This window comes from Sapajus apella, unplaced genomic scaffold, assembly GCF_009761245.1.
Source record: "Sapajus apella isolate SASKATOON/1434 unplaced genomic scaffold, GSC_monkey_1.0 scaffold40, whole genome shotgun sequence".
NCBI lineage: Eukaryota > Metazoa > Chordata > Mammalia > Primates > Cebidae > Sapajus > Sapajus apella.
In genome coordinates, this window is record NW_022436980.1 from 7,999,280 (window position 1) to 8,024,035 (window position 24,756).

Consider the following 24,756-nt stretch of genomic DNA (forward strand, 5'->3'; position numbering starts at 1 on the left):
AAATCAATTGCAATAATAGATATAGAGGGTTGCTAAATGCGGGTTACTCCTGTATCTAATTTACTTTACCATCATTTTTTCACGTGTCTTACTTATTTTACTTTGTATCCAACTGTAATACACACATCTCTATAATTTGTCTTACTGCCCACTTCCTTATTTCCTCCTGTTTTTCCAACGAGGTAGGATACATCAAATACACACCAGCAGCAATCAAAGTCACTTAGGTTCTCTTTATCTTATTCTCGCCCCCATCCCCTTTTCTTAGACAGGGTCTTGCTCTGCTGCCCAGGCTGGAGTGCAGTAGTGCATCATAACTCACTGCAGCCTGTAACTCCAGGGCTCAAGCAGTCCGCCCACTCAGCCTCAAGAGTGTCTAGGACTACTGATGTGTGCCGTTATGCTTGGCTAATTTTAAAATTTTTTGATAGAGATGGAGTCTTGCTATGTTGTCCAAGCTGATCGTCAGCTCCTAGATTCAAGTGATTCTCCCACCTCAGACTCTCAAAGCACTGGGATTACAGGCATGAGCCACTGCACCCAGCCTCTTCTCTCTTAAGAATTTTTTTTTTTATTTTAAATAAGAACCCTAACTCATTTAGGTCCACATTGCCAGTAGCATAGATTAGGACAGTTTATTGCTCTCTGTCACTTTCAATGATAAGGCGCTTCAAAAAATATAACAGTTACAGTGGCACATCTGTGATGTATGTCTGTATTTATCTTCAAGATGTGTGGGCTGTAAGAGACACTATGTGTTAGAGAACACACTCCTCAACATCTAGGTTCCTACAGAAGTTATACAGAACGTGGGGGTGTCCTGGTTTCACTGTAGAAGGTTGGTAGGAGTTGGTGTGGGAGGGAGTTTTCAGGTTTCACTTTTAGTAGATGGAGCAGCTGCAAGGGAAGAGTGTAGTTGGTTTTAAATGTTATAATTTGATAATTGAAAGAAGAAAAGGTATTTTTTTCCTCATTTCTGAATGACTTTAAAATGCTGCTTGTCTTCCAGCAAAAAATCTGCTCTCAACATGTTAATCTTACGAGCAAGCACCATGCAAAATAACTACTCTATGACTGTACGTTCCTATCAAGAATTTTCACATACTTTTTCTCCTTTGATCTGCACAGCAACCCAGTGAAGTAGACATGGAAGACACCTCTCCATTTTACAAAGGTAGAAATGGAGGCGTAGAGAGGTGAGATGATTTTCCCAAGGTTAGATATGACTAGAATATGGCAGAATCACAATCAGTAATGATATACATACATCAGTAAGCACCACTAAACATTTGAGTAGGCAGTTTTCCTCATTATTTAACCACTGTGCCTTTCGCTGAAGGGCACCAGTGAAAAAAGTCAAGACAATACTTAGTTTTAGTCTTAATAGACTGTTATTTACCTAAAAAAAAGTCAAGTCATTTGAATCTTCAGTAGTTGAGATCTTGTTGTAGAAAACTCTTATAGAAACTTGTGCAGGACCCAGCTTGGCTGGGAAAGCCAGATAGGCAAGGAGCTGTTTATGTCAAATTGTACTGTTACTTTTGGGAAAAGGAAAAAAAAAAACATTAAAACATAATTTATAATTTTCAATTTTAAAGGCTGCAAGGTTTACATTTTAAAACTATTTCTGAACACAACTAGGAAACACTGCATATATCAGATCTATGAAGTCTATGCTTATGTTACTATCAAGTTATTAAATGTTTAAAATCAAGATATAAAAAAGCATATTAGTTTACATGCAGTGATTCATTGTGATAGGTTTACCATGAAGCATATCACTTGGGGAAATGACTTTATGCCTTTATTGCTAAAACTGCTCCGTTATTAATACTGCCAAACAGAACTCGCTTTGTACAAGATAAATTAATAAAGGAGCAAGGGAGCTAATGAATTAAATGTAAAACATAGTACAGTATTCATTTGGCTTCCCTATTTTCTTTTTGTTTACTTATTTGCTTGTAACTTCAAGCAGCATGGTAGTTAGTAGACAAGATTTATCCGGAAAAACCTGAGGGGAAAAATAAAAGCAACCTAAATCGTGCCTGTCAGAGCAATATTCCCAAGCTTCTACCTGGTCCCCTTTCCTGGCACTCCTCATATCCTGTGCCACTTCTGCCTCCTTCTTTTAGCCCTATCGTCTTCTAGATTTTGTGTGTCTATGTTCAAATTGTATTTTTCTGTTCCATTTAAAATTATTCTATCTTTTGTAAAAGTTACTGTTTGGTGATTATGAGTAACTAAAAAGGAACCCTCTACTTCTTTCCTTCTTTGGGCTAATTTTTATTCATTTATTGTTATCTTCCACTAGAGGACAGGCAGTAACAAGAAGAGGAGATAAAAATCAAGACAGGGCTCTAAAGTAGCTTTGGTAGATTTGCAAACAATGGAAAAAAATTAAAAACAATTGTGCAAAAGAAGGGTTTGTCCTTATTAATAATTTTAGCTCTATCTTCCTTTTCTAGTTTGTGATATTTGTGAATTTACATATTATAATAATTTATAGGTGTGTTTTTCTCTAAGTGTTCATGTTTAAGCAATTAATAAATAAATTAAAAGTCCTTATTAATGGGTATATGTGTGTGTGTGTAGAATAGTGGCTAAAAGTTATTAGCCATCTAAATTAGAAAGAGAACGGTAAAACAGTTGGTGAACACTTAAAGTCAGTAAATCTTGAACTTGTGTATGAAACTAGTACAAATCTAAAGGAGGGAGATATTACAGTGGGTTGGAGTTGTTGAAGGCTTTATGGGGATGGGTCTTGAGGTAGGCTTTGAATGTCAGGTTTGGATAAACAGGAAAGGTAGAGAAAGGAACTGGAAAGATAGGACATGTAGCATGTATAAATGCAAGGTGCTTCAGAGAGAGAAAGAACTGTAGCTTGCAGGAACAGCAATTATGTGTTAAATGACAACAGGAAATAGGGCTGGATTTTTGGGGTCCTTAATAGCTAAGTAAAAAAACCTGGGTATTGGTCAGTAGACAATGAGGAACCACTTGCTTTTTGGTGAACGGCAAAATTATATAATCAAGTAGCATTTTTGGATGTGGTAACAGTGTTCCATTGAGTGGTAGTGGCACTAGATTAAATATTTATTTTGAAACATGAGTCAAGAGCTACGCTAGGGTTCTCATTTGTAAAAGTTCTGTGATGCCACTGAGATATATATGTGACTGAGAAGGGAGCTTCCTTGTGGAGGAAGATGTTAAGTTCAGTATAGGATGCGAGGACAAGTAGGATGAAAATTCCTACAGATACTTGGAAATACAGTCAGCCCTCTGTATTGCATCCCTGGATTCAACCAATTTCAGATTGAAAATATAAGGAGAAAAAGTAGATGATTTCATTAGTACTGAACATGTACAGATTTGTTCTTGTCATTTCCTGAATAATTCAGTGTAAGAGCTGTTTATATACCGTTTACATTGTATTAGGTATTATAAGCAATCTAGAGATGATTGAAAGTATATGAGACATTGTGCATAGGTTATATGCAAACACCACATCATTTTACATTAGGGACTCGAGCTTCCTTGAATTTTGCTATCTCTGGGGGTCCTAGAACTAATCTCCCAAAGACACTGAGGGATGACTGTAGAGAAAATTCTAGTGTTTGTGAATCATTCGTGAAGTAGATGATCCATTCCATGAACAGAATAAATATAGAGACAAAAAGAATAGAATAAGCACTAGAGATATTTGGATATGGGCTCTGAGAACCATACTTATCTCTTTCTAGTCTACGAAAGATAGGAAGATCTGAGAAGAGACAGGAAGGGAGCCAATATGGAATGCCAATTGAGTGCTTAACATCAAATAGGAGAAGATACTCTTCTGAAATTTAGGGTTAAGAGGAGACATTAGATATAGGGATTCTAGTAGGTTGAGGATGGCAATAAGGTAATGGGAACAAATGAGAGAGTTTATAGAAGATAAATTTCCTCCCAATAAGATCATGAATATTTCAGTTAATGGTATTTAGTTAATAAAATGACCCAGTAGTTGTTTAATTTTGTTATATCTGAAAAATTAACCTGTACATTGATTAAAATGTAGTAGCCATTGACATATTTTTGCCTCTCCTCCCTTATTATTACTCACGTTCCTTTGTCAATTCCTGACTGGGATTTGGGAGATCTGTGGTTATAAAATATCTTTGGACTGTGTGATGCTAGTAGCCCCTAAGAATCAAGTCAACAATCATTACTTTTAAAATAATATTAATAGTAACAAATATCACTGATTTATATAATTCATATAATAGACATAGTCACAATCAGCTCTTTTTTCCCCAGGAAGAAATGACATTATTCATGCATTAACACTAAGCAAACAACTTCTGAGATTTTCTAGCTAGAATTTGTATGCTTAGACCCCATTCTAAAACCAAAATACAATTTGTATTTAAGGCAAGCAATATCAAAAAGTTCCAGGATTAAAGCAGGGCTGAAAGTTTTTCCATTTCTTTTCTGAGACAGGATCTCACTCTATCTATCTCCCGGGCTGGAATGCAGTGCTGCAGTCATGGCTTACTGCAGCCTTGACCTCCAAGGCTCAGGTGATCCTCTTGTTTTAGGCTCCCAAGTAGCTGGGACTACAGGTGTGTACCATCATGCTAGGCTAATGTTTTTTGTATTTTTTGTAGAGACAAGGTGTCGCCACGTTGCCCAGGCTGGTCTTGAACTCCTGGGCTCAAGCGATCCTCCTGCCTTGGCCTCTCAAACTGTTGGGATTACAGGCATGAGTCACTGTACCTGGCCAGTTTTTCCACTTTTAAAGAAATACTTTTGTTTAAAAATCTCTGCTACTTTGAGTTATTGATGCTGTTGCAGGTTCTCTTGGAAATTAAACTCTCAGATAGAGTTTTGTGTACAGATGCTTTTGAGCAGAGGGAGAAGTCTACCTGCAATCTAAACCAATCGACACCCTCACTTTATCCCACAGGGAGCTCAGGAGCTAAAGTGGCCTTAGAGAGGCCATGCATTGAATAAAAATGGTGGTCCTTTATACCTCCATCTAAATCAGTTATTGGATTGGGCTCCCCTGGGAAGGGTCTGACTTTGGTCAAAGTAGCTGACGTCATCCCTGGAGAGGCTGAAAACTGAAGACTGTCTGTTGACAGTGATCCCAGTGGCAAGAACAAAAAGTCAAAAGAAATTGTTGGTGGCACATACTATGTCCACTGTAGTTGCCATTTGTAATACTCTTAATTCTTTCTTGAATTTCCAAGTTTCTACCTGGTATTATTTTCTTTCATCCCAAAATAACTTCTGTTATTGTTTCTAGTAGTATAGGTCTGCTAGTGAGGAGTTCTCTTAGTTCTTAGGTCTCCTTTTATAGGTATTTTCCCCAATATCTTGTCTTTCTGTTCTTTTGATTGAATAATTTCTATTACTATATATTCAAGTTTACTCATGATTACAATTTCCTCTCTCCTCTCCATTCTTCTGTAAAGCCCTAGTGAATATATTATTTTAGATATTATATTTTTCAATTTTAAGATTTCCATTTATTTGTTAAAAATTTTTTTTTCTCTGCTGAGATTTTTCTTTGTTTTCATTCATTCATTGTAAGTATATTTTTCTTTATGTCACCAAGCATAGCTGAATGTTGCTTTAAGACTCTTGTCTGAGAATTCTAATATCTGGGTCAACTTGAAGTTGTTGGTCTCTCTTAATGTATTTTCTCCTAAGAATGGGCCACATTTCCTTGGTTCTTTGTAAATTAAATAGTTTTATTTGGGTTTTGAATGTTGCACAGATTCTGTTACGGTGCAGTGTTGATAATACTTGGTTGGACTCAAACTGCAAATTCTACCTCTTGGACAGCATCTCAAATACCAGTTCTTTTACTGTTAGCTAATCTGCTTTGACCGTGACCTGCAATGTGTGCTTTCGAGTCAGCAGAGATATGGGTAGAGTGTGTGCAGAATTTGGAACTCTTTTACTTTGACTCCGCTGCTTTTCAGAGAGTAAGGTTGCCTTAAAATCTGCCCTCTGGTTCTTCAGAAAACTGTGGGTTTTCTGTTAGAGTTTTAGCTGCCTAATGTGGTATCCACTGCAGCCCTTCCTGGGACTAACATCAGTAAAAATGGGGAAATAATGGGAAACTACATAAAAAAATGGAACCTACACCCACAATCCTGAGCCATTGTGTTTTTTCAAGCATTGACACCCTCCAAGAATTTTTCTGCTTCCTCCACTTTCCAGTGGCCTCAGGTAGTTGTTTTTATATTTTTCCCACAATTTATAGTTCCTATCTGTGGAAACTCACTGGCTCATAAAGAAGTGAAACTTTCTTCATCTACATATTTTAAAATATTATTGTATTTTTACAACTAATATTGACTTAGTGGTTATATTGTCTTGGATGTTAAGATTGAATATATTATGCCTTTTTGCTTTCTAAATTTTCCCCATGCATTGAATGTTTTGGTACATTTCACTTTTCTCAATAAAATTTCATTCTTCTTTTCCACAATTTCTAGTAAAATTTCTAGATACTAATTTAGATACCAATAGATACCAATTTCTAAATACTAATATAACTCTGTGTTGGGTCTAAAGATCAGTTATGTAACTCTAACCATAGCTGTTTCATCTTTAGAAATTGCTTAACTTCTTTTGACAGTAATTTCCTCATTTGTGAAATGAAAGAGGTGTATGACAATATTAAGAAGTATAAAGCCCTCAGGAAGGAAGGACTTTAGAAACCTTCAAGTTAAAAATCTTTCATTTTATACATGGGGCAAATAAAGCCCAGGTGTGTACACGGGATTGATAATAATATCACACAGCTTTCTAGGGTATGAGCTGAGTTTCGAACACCTTCACAGTACAAAAATTAGAGGGGAAAGGGATGGGGCAAGTGTGTGGGAGAAAAATCTATGGCTTTTAGATGTCATACACTTGAAATGACAGCAAGCATTCAAGTGGGGAAATATTTCAGCTAAATGTTTGAGTTTCTTGTTTAGGAAAAATAAGTCAAAGCTAAAATATGGGTGGGTTACTCTGTCATTCAGTAATTGAGAGTCTGTCATTTATCAGTCACTGTGCTTCATGTCTGTGGACACTTGATCAAGACAGACATAGGTCCTGCTCTCATGGAGCTTAAATCTGATGGGGAAAATAGGTATTAAATTAATTACTGCAAATAATTAAATAATGTGCAAGTACATAAGGATAAATATAGAGTGACATAGAAATGTGTAATTGGTGAGTCTAATCTGGTTTGAGGGTCAAGTTAGGCTTTTCCAAGGAAGTGATGTTTAAGATGAAGAGGAACAAAAACAGCGAGGTAAGAAGAGTGGAGGGATGAACATTCCAGGCTGGTCAAACAGGCCGGATGAACGACAGAGGGAGCTAAACTATGACTGGAGTGCTGAAAACAAGAGGAAATCACCTGTGTAGAGATCTAGTTGAAGTTCAAGAGGTTGAGGAGCAAGAGGAGAAAAGTGTAAAGAGAAAGAGCAGCTGAGACTTTTGTGAATACTGACATTATGATGCTCAAGGAGAAAGACAGATTGCAGAATAGATATGTGAGGAGGCAGTGAAGATGGGGAAGGAGACAGAGAAGGAATGCATGGGTGTAGTGGGAAGGCTAGGAAAGGGGTTTTAGAAGGAGAGGATAGTGGTTAATTGTATCAAAATCCACCAAGCAACTTAGGGACGCCAGAACTAAAAACAGGCCAAAAGCTTGACTATAAAAGGGCTGGTGACCTTGAAAATTGCAGTTTGAGTAGATGGACGTGGGAGCAGCAAGATTGCTGGTATTGAGGAGGGAGTGGGTGGGAAGGAAATTGAAGCTGTGGGCACAGACGACTCATTCTAGAAGTTAGACAGCAAAGAAAGGAGAAGGGATCCTAGCTAGAAAAGGAAGTAGCATCTAATAATTTTTTTCTACAGACAAAGGGGAAACCTGAATGTGTTTAAAGGATATTATTTGAGAAAACTCAGTGATTTGGAACAAATATTTTTCCAACTAGTATGTGTTCATGTAGTTTTAAGGTGATTAGTAATTTCTTTTCTTTTTCTCTGCCATTTTGTTACTTTACCATGAAATGCTACCTTTGCCTAAAGGTTTATCCATTACTTAATATGAGAATATCTGGTTATATGATTCATTTTGTGGTGCTGATAAGTTCTTGAAAAAAAATGTCCAAATGGTAAATGTTTACAGATCCCTAATAATAAAATCTAGTTATTTTTATTCTTCAGAAAATTATCTTATTTATCTTTAATTGTCTTTTCCTTAATTGTTCCCTAGGATAGTTCTAATCCAGTGATTTAAAGGTAGTTGCCAGACAGAATCCCTATAGAGCCTAAAATTGCCCATAGAGCTCAAACCTGCTTAATCAGACTTTTCCAGTGTATAGGGATCTAGACTTTCACAAGTCTAGATCAAGTGTATTCTGATGGGAGGTGGGGTTCAGAGCACTGCCCCACGTCTTTCCTAGTTTTCTCATCACCCCAACTATCCTTGTTTCCTTTGCAGACAGCTGCTCATCTCCTGATTTACCATTTTCCAGTGTGGACTTCTTTAATGTCCACAGATGGAAAGGTTTCTGAGAGCAGGAACCTGGTCTTATTCAAGCTGTCATTCCTTGAGTTCTACCAAGCTACCTGTCAAAATGTTTCTTGCGTCTGTAATAGTTCTTACCCAAAAGGTTCCCCTCTCAGAGATGAAATATCAGTCTTTTCAAAAGCAAACCTTCTCTTTGTCTCTTTCCTTCTAGTACCTCTGGGATCCTGGTTGACCAGTTAGCTTCCTCATTCTTGTAATTTCTGGCTCTCTCTCTTTCTGTCTACAAACATGCTGTGCTCTCCTCTGTTAAATATTTTCTTGATCCCTCATATCTCCTGATATTGCCACATCTGTCTCTCTTTCAAGTTTGACATGAAAGGATAAAACCAGTCTCATTTCTCCCATTCTTTCAATGTCAGCATTCTTGAAAGACTAAATCCACATTTGTTGACTCCATTACCTCTGGTCAGCCCCTTTCAATCTGGTTTCCACTTGTACTTCTTTGTTAAACTTACTCTCTTTCAGATCTTAAGGTCACTGATGACCTTCTTGTTACCAAACCTAAAAGCTTCTTAATTCGTAGTTTAAGACTTTTCTCCATATGATTTGATATTGATTCTTCCTGTCTTGAAACCTCCTCTTTACTTGGTGTATAAGTAGTATGTTTTCATGCTGCTGGTAAAGACATACCTGAGACTGGAAAATTTACAAAAGAAAGAGGTTTAATAGACTTACAGCTCCATGTGGTTGGGAAGACCTCACAATAATGGTGGAAGGTGAAAGGCACATCTCACGTGGCAGAAGACAAGAGAAGAGAGCTTGTGCAGGGAAACTCCCAGTTTTAAAACCATCAGATCTCATGAAACTTACTCTCTATCACAAGAGCAGCACAAGAAAGACCTGCCCCCATGATTCAAATACATCTCATTGGGTCCCTCCCACAACATGTGGGAATTTAAGATGAGATTTGGGTGGGGACACAGCCAAACCATATCATTCTTCCCCTGGACCCTCCCAAATCTCATGTCCTCACATTTCAAAGCCAATCATGCCTTCCCAACAGTTCCCCAAAGACTTAACTCATTTTAGTATTAACTCAAAAGTCCACAGTTTAAAGTCTCATCAGGGGAAGACTCCTCCACCTATGATCCTGTAAAATCAAAAGCAAGTTAGTTACTTCCTAGATATAATGGGAGTACAGGCATTGGGAAATACAGTCATTCCAAATGGGAGAAATTGGCCGAAATAAAGGGGCTACAGGCTCCATGCAAGTCCAAAATCCAGCAGGGCAGTCAAATCTTGAAGGTTCAAAATGATCTCCTTTGACTCCATGTCTCACATCCACGTCATGCTGATGAAAGACATGGGTTTCCATAGTCTTGGGCAGCTCTGCCTCTGAGGCTTTGCAGGGTACAGGCTCCCTCCTGGCTGCTTTCATGGGCTGGTGTTGAGTGTCTTTTCCAGGGGCACAGTGCAGGCTGTCAATGGATCTACCATTCTGGGGTCTGGAGAATTGTGGTCCTCTTCTCACAGCTTCACTAGGCAGTGCCTCCATAGGAACCCTTTGCGGGGACTCCAACCCCACATTTCCCTTCCACACTTCCAAGTAGAGGTTCTCCATGAGAGTCCTGCCCCTGCAGCAAACTTCTGCCTGGACATCCAGGCATTTCCATACAGCCTTTGAAATCTAGGCTAAGGTTCCCAAACCCCAATTCTTGACTTCTGTGTACTGGCAGGCTCAATACCATATGGAAGCTGCCAAAGTTTGAGGCTTACACCCTCTGAAGCCATGGCCTGAGCTGTATGTTGGCCCCGTTCAGCCATGGCTGGAGCAGCTGGGACACAGGGCACCAAGTCCCTATGCTGCACACAGCATGGGAACCCCGGACCTGGCCCATGAAACCATTTTTTTTCTCCTAAGCCTCCAGGCCTTGATGGGAGGGGCTGCTGTGAAGACCTCTGACATGCCCTGGACACATTTTCCCCTGGACACATTTTCCCCATTGTCTTAGGGATTAACGTTCAGCTCCTTGTTACTTATGTAAATTCTGCAGCTGGCTTGAATTTCTCCTCAGAAAATGGGATTTTCTTTTCTATCACACTGTCAGGTTGCAAATTTTCCAAGCTTTTATGCTCTGCTTCACTTATAAAATGAATGCCTTTAAGAGCACCCAAGTCACATCTTGAATACTTTGCTGCTTAGAATTTTTTTCCACCAGATACCCTAAATCATGTCTCTCAAGATCAAAATTCCACAAATCTCTAGGGCAGGGGGGAAAAATGCTGCCAGTCTCTTTGCTAAAACATAGCAAAAGTCACCTCTGCTCCAGTTCCCAAAAAGATCCTCATCTTCATTTGAGACCACCTGGATTTCATTGTCCATATCATTATCAGCATTTTGGCCAAAGCCATTCAACAAGTCTCTAGGGAGTTTCTAACTTTCCCACATTTTCCTGTCTTCTCCTGGGCCCTCCAAACCGTTCCAACCTGCCTGCTACCCAGTTCCAAAGTCACTTCCACATTTTTGGGCATCTTTTCAGCAGCACCACACTCTTCTGGTACCAATTTACTGTATTAGTCTGTTTTCACACTGCTGATAAAGACATACCCGAGACTGGACAATTTACAAAAGAAAGAGGTTTAATGGACTTACAGTTCCATATGACTGGGAAGGCCTCACAATAATGGTGGAAGATGAAAGGCACATCTCACATGGCAGCAGACAAGAGAAGAGAGCTTGTGCAGGGGAACCCCTTTTTTAAAACCATCAAATCTTGTAAGACTTATTCACTATCATGAGAACAACAAGGTACAGACCTGCTTCCATGATTCAATTACCTCCTACTGGGTGCCTCCCACAATATGTGGGAATTCAAGATCAGATTTGGATGGGGACAGAGCCAAACCATGTAATTTGTCTTTAAGGCACTGCATTTACTTCCTACTTTTCTTCATTGTTTTTGTTAAGTGTAATACCGCCAAGAGATCCCTAATTAACAATGTTTTCAAGGCTCTAGTTTTGGCCTCTTCTCTAACATCAAAGACTGCAGTTTGGCAGTTCATGGGCTACATGTGGCTTGCAGATACCTTTAGTGGATGCATGTAGTTTTTTAAAAAATCAGCTGCCAATTAATAATAAAATTTGGAGATTTTATCTATAATCCCTGTCTGGGGTGACAGTAAGGATTAAGTCCAATGATGCATGTAAAGTACTTAGCATTGGGTCTGCATTTATAAGCATTTAAAAATGACAATTTAATGATATTTTGTGGTTTTCAAAGCTCTTCTTATATATTATTTTATAACATTTAATTAGCCCCCTACAGATCAACTTTTTGGTTGTTTTCAGTTTTTTAAAATTACAATTTCAAAACTGTTTTCAGATTTTTAGGAAAACAATGCTAGAATTAGTATCCTAGTACATGTGTCTTTGCATATGTTAATATGAATATGAATTCAATATTTACACATCCATTGAACATGTTGTCCTTTGTGATCAGTGATACACATTTGTACAACATCTGCCTTAGGTTAGAGACATGTTTGTCTCTGTTAACTAGTTTTGGAGTTTGTGACAGTAACTACCTCAAAAAAATACTCCCCAAACCAAAAATTAAAACCCCAAAAATAAAACAGGCCAGTAAGATAGCTTTTATTAGCACTGTGCCCTAATAACTGCTACCGACTTTATATTGCCTTTAAAAAGTAGGGCCAAATATATTAGCATAATTTGTATTGCTCTCTAAATTTTGTCCATCCATCAAATTCATTATTGAGTTATTGTTTTGAAACCTGTTACTTTTCTAAACACTTCTCACAGTTTTTTTTTTTATAACCCATCTGTATTTTTTTTATCTCTAGGTTGTACCTAAAGAGTAGAATTATAGTTACTAGCTATATCACCTTTAACATGTTCAATCTTTTGTCAGCCTGTTCATATCTTTGCCTGTTTTTTCAGTTGAGTTGTCCATCTCTTTTTTTTTTATTGGTTTATGTGTTTTCAGCATATTTTTTGAAGGAAAGTAGTCTTTGTTTATTTTAAATGCTGCAAGCATTCCCCAGGTTTTTGCTTGGCAGCATTATTTTATGTATTTTTCTTTTTCTTTTTTGTCATACCGAAGTTTTAAATTCTCTCTAGAGTCAGACTTCTCAATATTTTTCTTTATGGTTTCCATGTTTTATATCAGGATTAGAAAGATTTCTTCACTGAAGGTGAAAAACTGCCTCAGTTTGCCTGGAACTTTTTTCCTAGTTTTAGCACGAAATGTCCTGCATCCCAGGAAGTCTCTGAGTCTGGCAAACAATGGTTTTACTCATGCCATCTCTTTTAAGATTAAAAAAAAATTACCTATGTTTTCTTCTAGTACTTTTTTGTTTTGTATATTTAAATCTTTTGTTTTATTTTGATATGAGAAGTGAAATGAGAATCTAATTTTATTTTCCCACATGACTAGCTATTTCTCATAATACTATTTATCAATGACATAAATAATCATCTTTCCCTTTAGGAATTTGAGTGACCAGTGATATCAGATACTACATTCTTATATGTATAGATGAAGCAAATGGGGTTTAGAAAGTAACCCCTGCAAGACTCCAAGGGTAATAAATGAAAGGGCCCAAATGTTAGTCACTTTTCTAATTTTAATTTTGAAGTTTTTGTCTATATTTGTTTCTGCCAGAACTTTGATTTTTCAGCCCCTCCCCCCTTTTTTTTAACTGAACATCTAATTTGGTGTTGTCTGCTACTAATTAGATATCTTTAACAATTAAAATCAGTTTCATAAAGTGTCAGAACATGAACATATGAAATAATCAATTCTTCAAATTGTGTTTTAAAATGCTAAAAGTAAAAAAGTAAGTACTAATCTGTACTTTTTGTATTTATGCTTACTTTACTTCTCTTTTATATTAACATGAAATATATATTGTATATGATTTACATACATTTTAAAGAATAATTATACATTGAATCCTATGTAAGTTAAGAACAAGACTATTGCCAATTCCTCCCCAATTACATCCCCCAAACTCTGCTCTAAACGAAGTCATTATTTTTTAGGCTAATCATTCCCTTTCAGGGATAGTTATTCATTGATTTTCTTTACATTTTATCGTGTGTGGAATCCCAAATACTATACTTTATTTTGTCTTTTTTGGTAATGGTGCATACACAGAATCATACTGTGTATATAATTTTATAATGTCTTTCATTGGCTCATTATAGTTGAGATTTATCCATGTTTAAGTTTGTAGTTGTTGTCCATATAATGTTGTTAATATAAATAACTTTTATTCTAAAATTTCAAATGTTTGCAAAATAGTTTTTTTTTCCCTGGAAAAATTCTGGTTCATAAGTAACAAATATGATTTTACAAAACAAATCTCATATTTACTATTTCAATTTATTTCCTTCTTCAAAGGAAGAACAATTAAGATAATATGCTACGAGACATGTGAACGAGAATGTTTTCATTTGAAAACCATGTTGCATTTCATATTGTTAAAATGGCAAACATTAATTTTTCTAGGAAATTCAGAGTAAAAGGTTCTGTGTTGTACTAACTTTACTATACTGGTGATGAGAAAAAAGTCATGTGCTTAGTGTAGGTACATAAAAGTTGCTCTGGCAGCCTAATTTGAATTTCTGAGGCTGTGTGTGATTAAGTTCTCAGTTACAAAGCTGCATTCATTTAAAATGAAACCTTGAATCTTTAGGAGAAATGTACGTAATTACAATTGACTTAATGCTTCAGTTTGTAATGTACTTTGAATACCTTTCATGAGTAATTCCTTATTTGTAAAAGTGGGTAAGAATGATAGTATATGTTTTACTGAAGGGAAAATGGGAGCATGTAATTCATTTAGTTATCTAAAAAGGCTCAAGAAAGAAGTAAGAAGTAAAAGTAATATTTTCAAGCCATTAGAAATTGTTTAATGCTTAATCCATGCATAATCCATAGTGATTCATCTCTACATTTGTTATAATAACTTTGAAGATTTATTGAAGTTTGAACGAAACTTTGAGACTTACGGAAGTTTGAAAGAAAACAGACTTCAAGGGTTAAAATGTTGACTCACCAAATATAGAGTGAAATAATTTTATTTGGTTTTCCTCAAGTAAATTCCAGGATATTTTTAGATTTTAATGTATATTTAGTTTGTGCTCTACTTTTTGAAGTCCTATAGTAAATTCATTAAAATTTAAATAACAGTAAAGATTATAATAAACAAGAATGAATTCTACTTAGCTCATTACCAGCACAGAGGCCCCAAGTCCTATAAAGAATGTCCATAGAAATGTTAAAATAAAACCTACACACTATTCTCTTTTGCAGCTAATATGGTTATCTTATAAAATCATAGTCACATTAGTTAGTCCACAGTTTGGCCCCAAGTTGACTTTTAGTTTGAAGTTCGTTCATCAGACTCCTAACTTACCTGTTTGTATTCCTCCAGAAGACCTGCAACTGAATGAAAGGGCAGAACATCGTCCTTACTTTCCATCTCCATATGTTAGAAATAATTCATCAATATTAGCAACAATGTTAAGTATGAAATTTAAATATGAAATAATCCTTGTTCTCTTTTGATTAGTAATAGTTACCGAATTAGGTGTTTTTAACAGGAATGGTGACGTTTCAGAAATGTCTGTCTCTATGTTTTTTAAGAGAGTAGATTATGCAGAGCACAGCATTTTACAATAAATAAAACTGCTTAAGATAACAAGAAAATCATGTGCTGTTTCTGAGAGCCTTTTTTTTTTTTTTCCTCACTGGAGGAAACCTCCATAAAGTATAGGTTTGCATAGTCATGCCTAAGTTTCTGTGTGTGGGTGGTATATGCTTGCTCAGGCATGTGACAATGATGATTTGGGAAAGGAAACTTCTGGTGCTCAAAGTGAGTAAGAGGTTTCGCTAGTAGTAAAATCACAAAAACATTCTTACTTCTGATGATTTTGACTTAGATAGAAATGGATTTTTTTAAAACATTATTTCCACTGTGAAAGATCTTTGTTTAGATTTTATTTTGTATTTTTTGTGTGGATGTGTATTCTAATTTTACATGTGTTAAACCACCAAGCTACTATAATTTGATAAATGCTGACAGTTTGATATACTTGTGAATCATCATGACAAACAAGATACAAAGCATTTTCATCATTTTCCAAAATGTTTCTCATGTATCTTTAGTCCATCCCTGCCTTAACCCTCATTTGCAGGCAATCACTGATCTGTTCTTTGTCACCAGAGATTACTTAGCATCTTATATTAGTAGGAGTATGTTTTTGTAGTACGTAGTATGCATTCTTTTGTGCCTGTCTGGTACTTTCACTTAGTAGAATGATTTTGAGATATGTCAATATGGTGTCTTCTTTTTTGTGGTTGAGTATATTCCACTGTATGGATAAATGATTCATTTAACTATTAATTGACATTTGAGTTGTTTCCAGTTTTTGGCAATCTTGAATAAATATTTGCAAATAATGCCACTATGAACATTCATGCATAAGTCTTCTGTGTACACGTTTTCATTTCTCTTAGGTAAATACAGTTGGAATGTCCAAGTAGTACAGTGGGCACATGTTTGAATTAAAAAAAAAAAAAAACTGCCAGAAATGTACCAGTATAATTTACATTATTTTATATTCCCACTAGTAATGTATGAGAGTTTTAATTTCTCCACATTCTTACCAGAATTTATTATTGGTCTTTTTAATTTTATCTATACTTATAGGTGTGTAATCATTATCTCTATGTTTTATATCTGCAGTTACTTTATGGTTACTAATACGGAACATCTTTCTATGTATCTATTGACCATTTTAATATCTTTTCATTTTTTGATGAGGAAGCTTGTTTAAATCATTTGTACAGATTTTTAAACTGATTTTCAAAGATATTGAATTGTAGCAGTTCTTAACATATTCTACATAGCAGTCTTTTGTTAGATATGTATATTGCAAATACTTTCTTTTACTCTGTGGTTTGTCTTTCATTATCTTAACGATATTGTTCTAAAAGCAAAATATTTAAATATTGTTATTGTTCAATTTATCAAATTTCTTTTCATGGCTTGTTCTATTTATGTCCCAATAAATCTTTGCCTGTGTCAAAGTGAGAGATTTTCTTATATATTTTCTTCTAGGGGTATTATAGTTTCAGCTTTTACAGTGAAGCCAACAATACAATTTAAGGGAACTGTTTTGGTATATGTGTAAAAAAGGTTGAGGTTCATTTTTTTGCATATATATACTAGTTTTTTCAACATGTGTTGTTGAATAACTTGTAACTCTTTTTAAAATTGTCTTAACACTTTTATTTAAAATCAGTAGATTGGTTGGAGGGTGGAGCAAGAAGGTGACCCACCCAAGCACCAGGCAGGAACCCATAACCCATGTGAAGCAAACTCAATCAGCAGTCTGCATCACTGCCAGTTGACTACAGTGTCCTTGGTCTCTGAACTCTTTAGCAGTCATTCCCCCATATAAACACCAATTTGAACAACTATTTACACATGAAAATACCTTCACAAGAGCTAAAGAAACCAAGTGAGAGAACACAATGCCTAGTTATAAGTATATTAATAAGAAAAGATATAGTGAAGAGGAGGTCAGTTTTAAATTACTTATGTCACCTCTTACCCAATTCTAGACAGCACATTGTGATGAGAAATACTGTCTACCTGGGGGAAAGAGAGGGAAACAATCGTAGAAATTTATGTTGGACCCTAACACTGGGCCCACCAAAAAAGTAAAATCCAGCACTGGGAAGATTCCCATGAGCCCTGACTGCAGGCTGGTGCCCATGGACTCCAGACCCCCCAGCACCCGGTGAGAAACGATAACCCATGTGAGGCAAACTCAATCAGTACTGTGCATCACTGCTAGCTAACTACAGTGTCCTTTGTCTCCGAACAAACCTCAGAGGCAGGCATGCCTCAGTGACCACATGGCATTGGGTGCACTCCAACATTAAACCAATCTCAGTGGTCAAGGGATTCCAGTCTGGCAATAGCAGTACAAGGTTTAGGGTGCACCTAGTTCTCCAGTGGCCACAGTGATCTGGGGCATAGGAGTCATGGCAGTAGGTCTTCCCAGGATCTCTGGAAAAGCTTACTTTTGAAAAGCATTCCCACATAGAGTCAATTTATAAATTTATAAAGTGCCTCCTTCTTCAAATACATAGATATTGAGCAAGGCCACAAGGATCAAGTATATCAGGGAAACATGACATCACCAGAGAGACAAAATAAAGTGACAGTGACCAACCACAAAGGCATGTATGAATAGTCCGATAGAGAGTTCAAAATAACTGTTTTAAGGAAGCTCAGCAAAGTTCAAGAAAACATAGAGAAATAATTCAATGAAATTAGGAAAATATTAAGTGACCAGAAAAGGAAATCTAATGGAGAGATTGAAATAATTTTGAAAAAAAATCAAACAGAAATCCTGGAGCTCAAAAATACAATGAACAAAATGAAAAATATAATGTAGAGTGTCAACAATAGAATTATCAAGCAAAAGGAAGAATCTGTCAACCTGAAACAAGTTATTTGAAAATATATAGTCATAGGAGAAAAAAAGAATGAAAAGAAATGAAGGCTCACAGGATTTGTGAGACAGCATCAAAAGAACAAAGTGTTTGAGTCATTGGAGTTCAAGAGGGAGAAGAGAAAGATTAAGGGATAGAAAACTTATTTAGGGAAATAATAGCAAAAAACTTTCTAAACCTGAAGAAAGATAAAAATATTCAGCTAAAGGAAAATCAGAACTCTATAATTAGATTCAAGTCAAGTAAGACTACCCAAAGACATATTAGAATCAAACTGTCAAAAATCAAAGGCAAAGAGAGGATCCTGATGGCAGCAATAGAAAAGAAGCGATAACGTAAAAAGGAGCTCCAATGTGCCTAGAAGCGGACTTCTCAGCAGGAACCTTATGGGCCAGAAGAGAGTAGGATGATATATTTAAATAACTGAAAAAAAAAAAAAAAAAAAAAAGAAAACCCTGCCAATCATGAATATTGTAACTAGCAAAACTGTCCTTAAGAAATGAAAGAGAGAGAGACTTTCTCAGATAAACAGAAGCTGAGGGAATTTCTCACCACCAGACCTGTCTTATAAGTGGTGGCAGGCACCTGTAATCACAGCTACTTGGGAGACTGAGAAAGAAGAATTACTTGAACCCGGGAAATGGAGGTTGCAATGAGTGGAGATCATGCCACTGTACTCCAGCCTGGGCCACAGAGCAAGACTCCATCTCAAATAAATAAATAAATAAATAATAAAAAGACATGCTAAAGGACATTCTTCAAGCTGAAGGAAAAGGACACTAATGAGTTATACAAAAACATCTAAAAGTATAAAACTCACAGTCAAATTCAGAATATTTTAATACTGTAATGGTGGTCTGTAAATCACTTATATCTTTAGTTTGAAGGTTAAAAGGTAAAATGATTTCAAATGAAACAACTGGAATAATTTTTAAGGGATATGCAACAGAAAAGATGTTAAGGGTGACATCAAAAATTTAAAATGTTAGGAGGTGAGTGGTGAGTGAAATAAAAATGTAGCAGTTTTCTTTCTGTTATCAAAGTTAAGTTATTATCACCTTAAAATAACCTGTTATAACCATAAGATATTTTTGTAAGCCTCGAGGTAGTCACAAAGCAAAAACCTGTAGTAGATACACACTCAAAAGCAAGGAATCAAAACACACCACTAGAGAAAATTACTTAGCCACAAAGAAAAAATAGTAAGAATGGAAGAAAGGAACAAAAGATTTACAAAACAGCAAAAAAGGAATTTACACAATAGTAGTCATAAGTTCTTATCTATTAATAATCACCTTGAGAGCAAATGTATTAAGTTTCTTAATCAACAGACATATTGTGGCTGAATGGTTAAAAAAAAAAAAAGACCCAACTATATGCTGCCTACAGAGACTCATTTCACCTGTAAGGACACATGCACTGAAAGATATTCCATGCAATGAAAACCAAAAGCGATCAGGAATAACTATGCTTATATAAGATAAAATAGACTTTAAGTCAAAAACTGTGAAGAGAGGCCAAAAAGGTCTTTAAATAATAATAATGAGGTCGATTCAGTAAGAGCATATAACAATTGTAAATATATATGTATCCAATATTGAAGCACCTAAATATAAAAATCAAGTATTAATAGATTTAAAGGGAGAGATAGACTGCAAGAAAATAACAGTAGGGGACTTCAGTACCCCACTTTTAGCAATGGGCAGATCATCCAGGCAAAAAAATTAATGAGACATTACATTTAAACTACATTGTAGAACAAATGGACCTATCAGACATATACAGAACGTTCCATCCAACAGCTGCAGAATACATATTTTTCTCAACAACACATGAAACATTCTCTAGGTTAGATCATAGGTTAGACTACTTTGAGTGGAAAAACAACTCAAAATTGTTTTTCCTTTGCTCTCACACCATAGCAATCAACACAGATGACTTCTGTGACCAAAAGTTTGTTTGTTTGTTTTCTACACACCAAACAATGAATTTTGCAGTGTACACTAGCTGGTTGTATCCTGATTCAATTCAATCCTGACGCTATTTCCATGAAGAAAACATCAAATCCCATAGGTTAAGGGGCTCAGTCCCTAAGATGGTGCCTTCTCTCCCCAGTTCTGATACCTATTACAAGCCTCAGGTTACTTTGCTTGTGCTTCTGACTGTCTGGCTATAAGTCTGGGTTCCCACGACCCCCACCTTGGGTTTGATTTATATCCTAGAACAGCTCATAGAACTCAGTGAAACACTTACTTATAGTTAATAGCTTATTACAAAAGAATACAAACTATATAGATGAAAAAGTTCATAGGGCAAGGCATGTGGGAAGGGGTGCAGAATTTCCATGCTCTTTCCAGGTACACCACCTTCTAGTAACCTCTGTATGTTTAGCTATCTGGAAACATTCTAAACCCAGTTCTTTGGATTTTTATGTAGGCTTCATTATACAAGCATGATTGATTAGTTATTGGCCACTGGTGATCAACATAACCTTCAGCACTTTTACTCTCCCCAGAGGTTGAAGGGTGGGGCTGAAAGTAAACCAGGTAATCATGTCTTGGTCTTCCCAGTGACCAGCTGCCACCCTGAAGCTACTAACCATCAGTCAGCTAGTGAGCATATGCAAAAGACATCACTTTGGAGACTTTAAGAATTTTAGGAGATGTATGTCAGGAAACAGGGTCAAAACCCAAATGTACATTTTACAATATCACAGGCACAAAGCAAATTTTAACACATTTTTAACAATTGGGATCATATCAAGTATCCCCTCCAACCATAATGATATAAACCTGAAATCAATAACAGGAGGAGCTTCACAAATACATGGAAATTAAACAACATACTCCTAAACAAACAATTGGCTAATACAATTAAAAGAAAAAAAAATTATTGAGACAAATGAAAATGGAAACACAACATACCAAGACCTTTGGGATACAACAAAAATAGTTATAAGAGGAAGATTTATAGCAATAAAGTAAATGCCTACATCAGGAAAGAAGACTTAATGTTGAAAGTAAGGAACCAGAAAAACAAGAACAAACTGAGCCCAAAGTTAGTAGAAGGAAGCAAAAAATAAATACCAGAACATAAATAAATAAAACAGAGACTAGAAAAACAATAGAAAAAAAGTGATGAAATGAGTTCCTTTTTTAAAATGATAAAATCAACAAACCTATGGCTAAACTAAGAAAAAAAGAGACATCAATAAAATTAGAATGAAAAAGGAGACATTACAACTGATACCACAGAAATATGAAGGATTACAAGAAGCTATTATAAACAATTATATGCCAACAAGTTGGATAAGCTAGGAGAAATTGATAAATTCCTGGACATATGCAACCTACCAAGATTGAATTATGAAGAAATAAAAAAATTGAACAGCCCAATAATGAGTAAGGAGATTAAATCAGTAACAAAAAGTCATCCATCAAAGAGAAGTCCAAGAGCTGTTGGCTTCACTGCTGAATTCTACCAAACTTGTGAAAAAGAATAGCAATTCTTTTCATTCTTCCAAAAATTGAAGAGGAAGGAATACTTCCAAAGTCATTTTACAAGGCCAGAAATATCCTCACACCCAAATAAGACAAGGACACTACAGAAAAAGAAAACTACAGGCCAATATCCCTGGTAAACATAAGCGCAAAAGTCTTTAGCAAGATGCTAGCAAGCCAAATTAAATAGCAGATTAAAAAGACCATTAATCATGATCAAGTGGGCTTCATCCAGAGATGTGAGGATCAATATACACAAACCAATAAACATGATACATCTCATGAAGAGAATTAAGAACAGAAACCGTATGATTATTTCTACAGATGCAAAAAAGCCTTAAAAAAATTCAACATCCTTTCATGATAAAAATTCTCAATAAATTAGGCATAGAAGGAAGGTACCTCAATACAATAATGGTTATACTGTATATGAAAAATTCACAGCTGATATCACACTTAGTGGGGGAAAATGAAAGCCTTACCTCTAAGATCAGAAACAAGACAAGGATGCCCGCTCTTGCCACTTTTATTCAACATGGTACTGGAAGCATAAAGTTGTTAATAATATTTCCTCATAATGCTGGAAGTTCTAGCCAGAGCATTTAGGCAAGAGAAAGAAATAAAGGGATCCAGAGAGAAAATAAAGAAGTCGAATTGTTCCTGTTTGCAGACAACATCACCTTATATATGGAAAACTCAAAGACTCCACCAAAAACTCTTAGAACTAAAAAATGAATTTAGTGAAGTTGCAGAATACAAAATCAACATTAACAATCTAGTTTTTCTATACACTAACAGTGAACTGAGAAAGAAATTTTTTTAAAATCTCATTTTTAGTAGCTACAGAAAATAAAATACTAAGAGATAAATTTAACCAAGGAGATAAAATCAATAAAGTATATATGTATGTGTCTATTTCTGGATTATGTATTATATTTCACTGATAAATGTGATTATCTTTTAGCCAATACCAGATTGTTTTGATTACTGTAGCTTCAGAGTGAAGCTTAAACTTAAATAGATTTCTCTCTCTTTTTTTCTTTTTGTTATTCTTTTAAAACAAATAGGTTTGGCTATTCCAGGTTTGCATTTATATATAAATTTTAGAATCATCATGCAATTTCCACAGAAAAGACTACCACATTTTGATTGAGACTGTTTTTGAGGAGAATTGACATCTTGATAATATTGGGACTTTCCATTATACAGGATTTATTGAATTTACTCTGCAATATTTTATAGTTTTCAGTGTACAGGTCTTATACATCTTTTATTACCTTTTTTACTAGGTATTTTTTCATTAGCGTAAACATTTTAAAAATTTCATTTTTCAATTCTTTGTGCTAGTATAGAAAACTATAATTGTTTTGAAATAGTATTTGTATTTTATATTATTACTTTACTAAGTTCAATTAGTTCTAGGGAAGAGAAAAAAACTTCCTCAAACTGTTAAAGTATATCTGTGGAAATTATATACCTAATACTTTACTTCTTACATAGTGCAATATTTGATTTGTTAATATTTTGTGAAAAAAATTTGTATCATTTGTAAGTGTTGCTGGTCATTGTTTTTTAATTTGTAATGTATTTATATGGTTTTGATCTATGGTTAATTTTACTTTCATAAAATGAGTTAGAAAGTGTTGTCTCCTTGATTTTCTAAAAGGGTTTGTCTGTAAAATTAATATTACTTCTTCCTTACATGTTTGCTTAAATTTGTCAGTGTAGCCAGTTTGATAGAAGGCTTTTTATAAACAAATTCAGTTTTTTAAAGACATAAGGTTTTCAGATTTTTTTAATTCTTAAGTTTCAAAAGCTTTGTTTTCAATGAACTTGTCCATTTCAACTGTTACTTAATTTGATTAGCATAATATTGTTAATAAGATTCCCTCACTTTTCCTTTCACGAATGTAAATCTATATGAATGGCCCTTCTTTCCTTTCTGATATTAGATATTTGTGTTTCTATTTTTTTCTTGATCAGTCTAGTTGTTGGTTTATAAATGTTGATGATCTTTTCAAAAAACCAGGTTTTGTTTCCTTAATTTTTTGCATTGCTTGTTTCCTATTTTATTTATCTCTGCTCTTAGATTTCTTATTGTCTTTTCTCTCCTTTATTTCTTGCTTCTATGGGTGAATTGCACACATTTCTTCCTTTAAAATTAGCACCTCAAGGTATTACTTTTTCTAAATCCACTGTGTTAGCTGCTTATTTCAAATTTGTATGTTGTATTTTCATTATCCGGTGAAAACTAACTTCTTTATGAATTTCCTCTTTGAGCAAAGTGTTGCTTAGAAATGTGTTTGATTTCTAAATATTTGGTATTTTCTTAAAAATCTCATTGCAATTGATTTTTAATTTAATTCTGTTTTGGTTGGAGAACATTTTTTATATAACTTCAGTTTCTTAAAGTTTTTGAGACTTGTTTTGTGGCACAGAATGTGGTCAAACTCAGTGAATATACGATGTGCACTTGCAAAGAATGTATTCTGCAGATGCTGGGTTAGGTTCTAAAAATATCAATGAGGTCAATGTGGTTGATAACTATATTAGTTGTTTATAACTATGTAATGAATTATCCCTTAACATAGCAGGAGATAAGATATATGTATTTTGAAAGATAAAAATACATCATGAGTTGATATTGATACTTTTGATTAAAATTTAGGACTGAGGTTTTTTTTGATGCTGTTGTTTGTTTGTTTGTTTGTTTTGAGACGGAGTCTTGCTCTGTCACCCAGGCTGGAGTGCAATGGCCTGATCTCAGCTCACTGTAACCTCTGCCTCCTGGGTTCAAGTGATTCTCCTGCCTCAGACTCCCGAGTAGCAGAGACTATAGACGCCTGCCACCATGCCCAGCTAATTTTTTGTATTTTTAGTAGAGATGGGGTTTCACCATGTTAACCAGGATGGTCTTGATCCCCTGACCTCATGATCTGCCCACCTCGGCTTCCCGAAGTGCTTTAAACTTACTTATTTTACATCTATATCTCCTTTCTTCCTCATTAAAAAATTGAACAATACCAACATACAGACATACCTATCTCTCCACAACCACACCCAACAGTGTATGTTGTTAAACTTTTGGATTTTGCCAGTTAGAGATGAGAAATGGTATTTCCAAATACTTTTAATTTGTATTCCTCTTACCATGATTAACGTGGAATATCTTTTCATA

The 24,756-nt window shown here is 35.3% G+C and overlaps 1 protein-coding gene across 3 annotated transcripts in view; it reads left to right on the plus strand.

Moving 5' to 3' along the window:
• Window positions 1-24,756, plus strand: part of CD200R1 (CD200 receptor 1) — a 54,735-nt gene that overhangs the window by 1,684 nt on the left and 28,295 nt on the right. The window lies entirely within an intron of this gene.